This window comes from Uranotaenia lowii, chromosome 3 (genome assembly GCF_029784155.1).
Source record: "Uranotaenia lowii strain MFRU-FL chromosome 3, ASM2978415v1, whole genome shotgun sequence".
NCBI classification, from domain to species: domain Eukaryota; kingdom Metazoa; phylum Arthropoda; class Insecta; order Diptera; family Culicidae; genus Uranotaenia; species Uranotaenia lowii.
Genome location: NC_073693.1, coordinates 209,012,040 through 209,021,518, shown reverse-complemented (window position 1 = coordinate 209,021,518; position 9,479 = coordinate 209,012,040). Strand labels below are relative to the sequence as shown.

The window sequence follows — 9,479 nt, the reverse complement described above, 5'->3', positions numbered from 1 at the left end:
GCGATTTTTGCGATGAATTTTAAACTTCAAAATCTTGTTTCATTCACTATCATACCGGGGGTCAACATTCATCCTTCTTTATACCAACTGCAACAGCAACAAATCGCAGATTCTCCACGCCGCTTGGATGAGTAGGATAAGTCAGGTATCAGGATAAGTCTTACGTCTCTCGAGCGACACGGAAAGCCCACTTCTAACTGCTGCAACCAAGACTCCGATCTCACCCTCTGTGCGGACTTATTTAATGTATATTATCTTACTATCAAACCTCTTTAATCAAGAGTCTTGAGTCTTGATACATTTATCCGCAATGCTAAATTAAACTTAACACAACATGTGCAAGCACTATTTAAAATGTTCTGCCAAAACATTAAATCCAAATCATAAGACTTCAAACAGTAGAAATTGGCAAGATGGACCATAATGGTCTCAGCCGTCCCCGTGGGGGGACAAGCAAATAAAAAAACAGTAGAAATTTACGATGCAATCTATGACGAATAAAGAAATAAAATATAGGAAATATGCACTTATCTTTCGTCTGGTTGGTATTTCTCATCTCTTTCTCTTCCCTGTGCTTTGTTTTTGTCGCTCTTCAAATGCGTCTCCAGGTTTGACGTTTCTTCTTCTTCTTCTTCTTCTTCGTTTTATGTTGATGGCCAGAGAATGTCACTCTATAACACCACTATTTCGACTATTTTGACTGACTTTCAGCGTGTGAATAAGTGTTGCCAATTTATATTAAATTTTTAGTTTCGTTTTTTTCCAAAAAAGATAACACTTCTTTCATACGTGCTTCATCGAAATCTCGAAATAATTCGAGAAGATTGGTAAATTTGTCCCAATCGTGATAGTTCCGTAGATGGTTAAACTGTATACAATATAGGATGATGTGTTCGGTTGTGAACGGTTCTTCGCAGAGCTCGCAGTATATTGAGTCACGAATTCTCATTATACCAACCCGCATACTAAAAAACTATATCTCAAACAGTCTGTACGATACATCTACGTCTCCTGGAAAAGTGATTGTCTCTGTAACCGTAGCTCTTACTTAAAACTTTATTTCGACAACGATTAGAACTAAACATGAACGTTCATGTGAAAAAGTGACGGTATCTGGAACTGTGAATCAATGGTCTGACGATTTACTTAAATTTTTCGATAACCGTTAAAATGATCTCGAACTGTTACCCATAGCGTCCATGCTTTACGTCACACCTGTCACATTCACATCAAAAATTTTCTTATAGACATGGGTCAGCGGTGCCATATGGTTTTTCAAAAAATCAGCTCTTATTTATCAAAATATCTTCAAACATGAAAAAAAATCTTTTATTAAGAATGTGCAAAATATATTTGTTTTCACCCCCATTCAAATACTTTTTTAAGTAAAGGGATCAAGCATCTTTTGATTTGTAAAATGTTTCGAAGAGTATGCAAAGTTCATGCTTGCTTGGTTTTTTTTTCTATTTCACATAGGGCCCTGTTACATAAAACGAGTCGAATAACTCGACTCGATTCCTGTCACTGTCGTATTGTGGTAGTCAAGTGAAACTGATCGAATTAAAAAACCGGATCAAAGCAAACTTGGCTCTGTAAATCGTGACAGCTGAGCCACTAACTTTCAAGCAGTAGACTCGACTCGACTTCTGTAATACCAAAACGGCTCACTCGAGTGAAATGACTCGTGACTGATTCGTAATAGGGCCCATAATTATCTTGCAATCATGCATTTGACATCATAAAATCCAAGGTTGAGAAAGTGAGTAAATTTGAGATTAATTTCGTGAATAAATTTCTTTGTTCAAGAGATGTAAAGCTTATGTGTATGAAAAAAAAACATAAATCCCATGATTTCAATATCAGGATAATACATTACTGTCAGAGAATCAACAGAAACACTTAATTTTTTTTTTAATAATTTATTAATTGCTATGCAAAAGAAAATCTATGTGGTTGGCACCACTGTCCACAGTAGCAAAATTCTGCTTCGTAATTGCTTCTCGGCAGTCCGGTCTAGCGCGTTTTTATAAACAAACTTCAGTTTTTAAAGTATATTTCACATCTATGAACCGCGAAACATAAAGAAAAACGCATCACGTAAGTTTTTGATAAGTTTTATTTACTTTTAGGTTTTAAAATACGGTTGAATATTTAATTTTCAGATCATAACTACCCACAGGAGAAATGGCGCCTGAAAACTTTTGCCCTTCTGGGGGAAAACTTTTCCAGCAGCGAAAATCATTACTTATCAGATGTACCAGCCCCGTTAGTGGTTTTAAGAACTCCTGCGACCGCGACACACCTCGTTGGCGTTCCAGAACTCCTGCAAAATATTCATCTTCGGGCAGGACGATTGGAGCAACTCGATGCTCATTTCATTCCTCTTATCGGAAACTTATTAAATGGCCCCATTTCCGTTCCAGGAGGAGGATAGTGTTATCAGTGTAAAATTCTAAATTGTGAATCACGAAGAGATCAATTAAAATCATTATTTTATAAATCTTAAATTCTGTGTTTTTATTCAGTAAATAAAAAACTAAGAATGTGTGCGTGCTAGACGTCTATGATAAAAGTACGAATAATGTTGAAAGAACGGTATGACAGATCATAAAAAAAACCATTACTGTAAATGTTTCGTTAAAAGAGAACTTAAAGAAAAACTGAAACCGTTATAGTTTGATAAACAAAATACGTTTTCCATAAGCAGATTTTTTATCTTAACCTAACTGTTTTTAGAACAGTTTCTCCATACAATCGTTTTAACAGTTCTAAACAGTAACATAACTTAACGCCATATTCAACAGACCGTCGTTTTGGAATTCAAGATAAGTGCAATGTTTTTTATGGTTTCAGATATCATTTTTTAAACGTTTTTTTACACTGTTTCTAATCGTTTAAAACTACTACAGGAACTGTTGTGTTACAATATTTTCGTATTCGGGAAGCCAATAGGGTGAATAATCATGCCCACTTAATATTCGATTCATGGTTCTAATTTCTGTGTTTTTCAGTTTGCTGTTCCAGTACCATGGTTTTCGGTTAAAAGCTGCTTGAAAGCGATAGAATTTCGAACCTTTCTGTGATGTATGTACGTACTCCTGGTACCATCTGTTGATTGAATTTATCCAATCATTTTTTGCTTTCAGTGTCTTATCACTGATCCGTGATTTATTCACTAGTATGCATGGGCTCGACAGCCCTTGTTTAGCCGCAGTGTCTGCTTTTTCATTACCCACGATTTGTATATGCGCAGGAATCCATTGTATGGTTGCTTTTTTCGATTCGGCTAGTTTTATTATTTGGAAGGTAAGTTCGTCGAATTCGTTTGTTTCTAATTGCTGATTTAGGATTCTACATGATGCTTGGGAATCTGTAAGAATTAATGTCCTGTTTGCTATAATTGTGTTTACGTTTTCCAGTGCGGTTTTGATAGCAATCATTTCAGCTGTGGTTATAGAGACTTCGTTATCCAATTGCATACTAGTTTCTTTACTGTCATCTTCTTCGAATATTCCTATTCCGCATTTGTTTTCGTGTTTTGATGCGTCCGTGTATATTTGTGTGTATGTTGGGTATTGAGTGTTTAGCATGTGTATAACTTCTTTCCTCATCACTTCCGCTGACTGTTGTTTTTTCCTTATTTGTGTTTGTGGAATCTGGTCCAAGATTAAAACATTGGGAGTTTGATTGTTCGTAGTGTGTTGTAAGTATATCTGTTGAAATTCATTCATGTTTTCAAGATATACTTGTTCCAGATAAGTGTTTTGTTTTTTTTTGTGAGTTACATTATGCTGGTCTAAACTTTGTAATTGCTGAGCAATCAAGTCGTTCCTATATACATGTTGCAATATTCTCTTCTTCGTTAAATAGATCCGTTTGAGGTATAAGGGCCCTTCTCCTGCTATTGCTGCCAGTGTGTTTATAGGTGTCGACTTTGAACATCCTGTCGCAATTCTAAGACATTGTCTATTTGTAACCTCTAACTTCTCAATGTAAGTCTTGCATGCTCCTCCATAAAATATTGAACCGTAATTAAGGAAACCTCCATACAGAGCTTTGTAGTATAGCATCATAACACGAGGGTTTGCTCCACTTTTGATACTTCCGATGACTTTGAGCATTTTCTGTCTATCGTGTATCTTATCAATCATTGTTTTTATATGTATGCCGTATCTTAATGTTTGGTCTAGGGTAATACCCAGGTACTTATAGTTCCTTACTGTTTCTAGTGTTTCGCCGTTTATTTTTAGATTAATAACTTTCGCACTGTTTTTAAAAATCATAGCTTTCGTTTTTGCGCAGTTTATGACGAGTCCTAAATCTGAGGCTTTTCTAACGAACAAATCTATTCTCCTTTGCATTTTTATAAAAGCTTGGTTTTCGTTTTTTGATCTGATCAATTTAACAAAATCATCTGCAAATTGAAGGGTAGCTTCATCTGGGTCGAGGTTTGTTTCATGGAGGCTTGAAGTATATATATTGAAGAGTGTAGGGGAAAGAACATCTCCTTGCGGTAATCCACTTGAAACTACATGTTCCACTGGTCCTTCTTCAGTGTGGATAATAGTTTTTCTATTAATTAGAAAATTGTATATCCATGTTATACAATCAGGACTAAAATTATGTGACGTCATTATATCTCTCAGTTGGCTGACATCTATCGAATTGAAAGCATTTTTAAAATCAAAAAATACTCCAATTACTGTCATTCCTTTTCTTTTGCTTTCCATGATAAAGTTAGTGGCATATGCCACGCAGTTCTCTGTGGACATATTTTTTCTAAACCCGAAGGAAGTATCAGGTAGTATTTGTGATGTATATAAAGTTTTGTTAATATCTTCTAGTACCGCGGTGTTGAGGGTTTTTGTTATGGTGGAGAGTAATGCTATCGGTCTGAAAGATGTTACTTCTTCTGGTGGTTTGTCTGGTTTGAGTATTGGAATTATCTTAATCTCTTTCAAGTGATCTGGTAGGCTACCCTTTCTCCAGATTTCATTTAGAATTTCAATAATTTTCGCTGTACTTTTCCAATCTAACATTCGAAGCATGTCATATGTTAGATGATCTGTTCCTGGAGATGATCTTTTGGGTTTTTTGTTTATAATGGATTTCCATTTAGTTGTATCTATTATGTTATTTCTTGTCCTTTCATGTGGAGGTGCTATGGTTTCTCTTCTACTTTCTCCAAAATTTAGTAGTAGAAACTCGTTAGCTAGCTGACTATGTTCTTTTATGCAATTGACCTTTATGTTTTTAACAGAAGATCCTTTTAATCCCCTAACAAGTTTCCAATTTTGTTTCATATTAAGAGGATCTATTGATGATGACAATTCTTGTAGTTTCTCTCTAATGTGAACTAGTTTAGCCTTTTGGAATTTGGCGGAAGCTTTTTTCCATTGTATTAAGTTATTGCTGTTGCAAGAGGTATGATAGTTTTTTAGTGCATTTTGTTTTTCTGTATATAGTTTAGATAATTCTGTGCTCCAATAATACTTTGCATTATGGTCACTTATCTTTTTATTGTTTTTTATTATATTCTTAGCTTTTCCTGAGAGTTCTTGTAGGTCTTCAAATTCCCAATGTTGTATTTTGGCAATTTGTTCTCCTATCATTTTTCTATCAAAGTAAGTTTTAGCTTTTCTCCTCCATTGCAAATTCACAGAAATGATCACAAATAGGTGACCACTTCCTCCAAAAGATTTTTGTTGTGTTGACCATTTGGTGTTACTGTACAAGTTAGCTGTACATAATGAGAGATCAATAGCACTAAAGTTTTGATTAAGAATTCCAGGAATATACGTTTTCTCACCAGTGTTAAGTAAAACAAAATTTGAATCAACAATAGCTTCATGTACTGCTCTACCTTTTCCTTGAGTTGTTTGACATCCCCATATCTCATGATGACTGTTGAAATCTCCACCTATGACTACCTTATTATAATTGTTTAGTTCTTGTAATAAAATTGTAACGGCACTTTTGAGTTCATGGACGCTTAAACGAGGATTTACATAGACAACAACTAACACAAAGTCTAATTTGGTCAATTTAATTCCTAATGTTTCGAATTTTTCTGTAGATGTCAATTTAATTTTATTAAAATGAATCTGGTCATTCAGATATATTCCAACTCCCCCGTAGGCATCTTCACGTGGAGCTAATATATTGTGGAATCCAGAGATGTTGTATCGTTTTGTATTGAGATTGTTTGGATCTACCCAGATCTCTGTAAGTAGTACGGCTTCGAATTTATTTGTGTTTATTTCATGTATAAGTTCGTTTTTGTTTTTTGTTAAACTTTGTATGTTTGTCTGAAGAATTTTAAAATTGTTATCCATGGTTATATTTATTTATGTGCCATCTCTGTGGCCTCCAGCAATGTTTTTCAGCTCCCCAACAATGCTGGCTGTAATTTCTTCGCCTGCTATACCATGATTTTGAAGAATCTTAGCAATTTTTCCTATTATACCTGCAATCAACGTTTCATGGTCTTGTTTCATTATAATTTGTGTTTTAATTTCGTGTCTAAATCTATCAGCTTCCGAAGTGCGATGATTGTTGTTAACTCTTTTGCTAATTTGTTCTCCCTCTTCTTCTTCAAGCCTCCTTTTTTTCAAAAAATCTCTTTTAGACATACCCAATAAACTAGCTACCCCTGCTTCTTCTTCCTCCATTTCTTTTGTTTTTGTATTTCTATTATTTGTGAACTGTTTATTTTGTTTCTGGAAATTGTTTTTTGAATTTATTGTAGATTCGTTCTTTTTTCTAAAGTTTGTTGATCGCCCTTGATTTCCACTAGCTAATACCTGAGCAAAGGTTTCAGGTAGAGCGGGGAAGTCTTCTGCGTTTCTAAGTGCATCAAATTGATTGATTGTTGGAATATTAAATAATTCTCTCGCCTCTTGGTACGTCACATTTCGTCTCGCCATAATCGCTAGTGTTTCCGTTTCCTTTTTGCGCTGGGGACAGGTCCTGTCCGTGGTAATGTGGCCCTCTTTTTTACAGTGAAAGCAATATGCTATCTTTGGACATGGCTCGTGTCCATCATTCGCTTCGTCAGTGCAGTTATTACATCTAAGTACGGAACTTTGGCAGTTTTTGGATAGATGGTTGTACCTTAGACACTTAAAACATATAATAGGACGTGGTATGAATGGTTCGACTCGATTTATCACAGAAAACAATCTTACATACCTTGGCAACATATTACTTCTGAACACAATACCTACTCGGTTGGTTGGGATCCTTTCCTCGTTATATCTCCTTGTCATTCTGAACACTGATTCCACTTTGACATCACAAATCACATTTTCAAAAATTTCATTCGGATTCAGTTCTAAAGGGATATCGGAAATAACTCCCGTTACAGTAACAAACTTTTTGGGGATGTACGATTTGTATCCTTTCAAGAGTAAACTCTGACAGTCAGCTAATCTGTTGGCATCCTTCATGTTTCCAACATAAACAGTAGCTTTGTTACGTCCTGTTTTTTTTATGTCGTCGATACATTTGTCGAAGCCTAATTGGTTCAATACTATCCCAATTTGAAGCCTATTAATATATTTTCTTCTTTTCAGGTCTGTGTTCTCTACAATAACTCTGTATGGTCTACTATCTGTTTCGCAGTAATTAAATTTCTGGTATACTTTTCTCACCGGTTCTATTTCTGGTTCATTTTGACTTACTTGATCAGGTTGATTATGTTGGTCATTCATGTTTTTAATGATATCTACCATCTCTTGGTCGTCCGGAGTATGAACTGGTTTGAGGTTATCATTATTGTTTGTAGCCGCTGCCCCGTCGGGGGCAGCTTTGTTTACGCTCATTCCACTCAATACACACTATATTTTAACGGCACGGTAATAAATTAAAGACGAACAAGTTGGTAGTACGGATCAAAATTGGTTAATTCTAAAATAAATAGCACAATCACAGCTTAATTCTACTAAAATTGGCAACACACGTCTATTCGGTTCGAATTTGCTGAGTCAAGTCTCGGTTTGACGTTTGAAAGCGTTACTGTACTCTTTCTTTCCGTTCCGTAACGCCACAGGGTGGGCACAATATTTTAGCGTTACACATAGCTTATATTTGGCACTTTTGAGCACAGAGAAACTTCGCTTGGCAGCACGGTTGATTTGCATGGAACAAGGATGAAAATGAAACAAATGGTAGCCTTCTAGCAGCAAATATTTAAACACCGATTTCACCACTATGAACGATATTTATAATAAACTTCCGGTTACAACACACTCCGCGCACTTTTCGCTATCGGTTAAAAACATCACTACTATTAAAAACGGGAATTAAAGTTACTAGAAACCGATTCCATTATACGCTTGGAATTTAAACACGTTTTGCAGGCAGCGTTGCCATCCCTACCTTTCATTAAATTCTACATTTTTTTCTGTCAAAAATGTTTTTAAGAAAAGAGTGTTAATCTGCTGCATACATTTAGGGGTAAAAAATACTTCAAAATATTCTATTATCTTAAATCATGTAAATAAATCTTAGGATGGATGAAACTTTAATTTTAACAAATGCATAATGCAAAACAATCATATCCCAGCCTATGGAAACGCGATTTATGAGATTAGGTTCTGATTTGCAATTTGTTGCATTTTGCCCCAGACAGCTAACTGAATTATAAAAATATTTATTTAAAAAAAATTGGAGATTGTCCGAAAAATATTTATACACCAACAGTGTTGGTATAGGATAATGAAAGCAACATTAAGTTTGTAGGTGATATCATTAAGCCAATCCGTCATACTAGAAAAAGTTTTTACGGCATCGAAAAATGAAAAAATTGTTCATTAATTGCTCGATTTTTTAAATTTTTTATGAGAATCAAAAACTTTAAAAAACTCTTTCACGATGTTAAAAACTATGTCATTATCAATTTGTTTTCATTCAATGATAATTTTATTACAGTACATTGAAATAAAATTTTAATGAGTGTAGTGGTATGCAAATGTTGCATCTAACCCTGCTTTTGCATGATGCCCCGTTTTACGGTACATAATCAAAAGATTCTGTTAAGTATTAAATTCCTGACATGTACCTATTGTTTTTGCGATTATTATTGTACATTGCGACAGGAAGTAGTCAACTGTTGCATATTATATTCGCATTGATTTGGAGTTAAAACTCTATTTGAGTTATCATTTGCAGAAGTGTTGCATGATTTTATAAGAACGGTATGTTTGCTCACTTTTTTTTTGAAAAATACTTTTTATTTAAATGAGTCAGAATGCTATGAAAATAGTGGTATGAAGTGGAAAATAAAAAGTTTATTGGAGCTTTTGATTCCTTCGAACCAAAGTTTCTTTGCAAGTTTGGAATGTTAATGATTTGAATTTAAAATGTTGTGTGTAAAATCACTAACCTCTCAGACAACCATTTGGTGGGAATTTAGAATTTAAAAAACTTATCGTATATTATATTATATTGGTAAATACGTATCATTTTGAAGGCACATT

The 9,479-nt window shown here is 34.7% G+C and overlaps 1 long non-coding RNA gene across 1 annotated transcript; it reads left to right on the top strand.

Annotated features, from left to right (window-relative positions):
* Positions 1–1,957: 1,957 nt before the first annotated feature.
* On the top strand, positions 1,958–2,507 carry LOC129758157 (uncharacterized). The gene is made up of 2 exons (XR_008739910.1): positions 1,958–2,097; positions 2,163–2,507. It is a non-coding gene; the product is annotated as an uncharacterized LOC129758157 (long non-coding RNA).
* Positions 2,508–9,479: the final 6,972 nt, after the last annotated feature.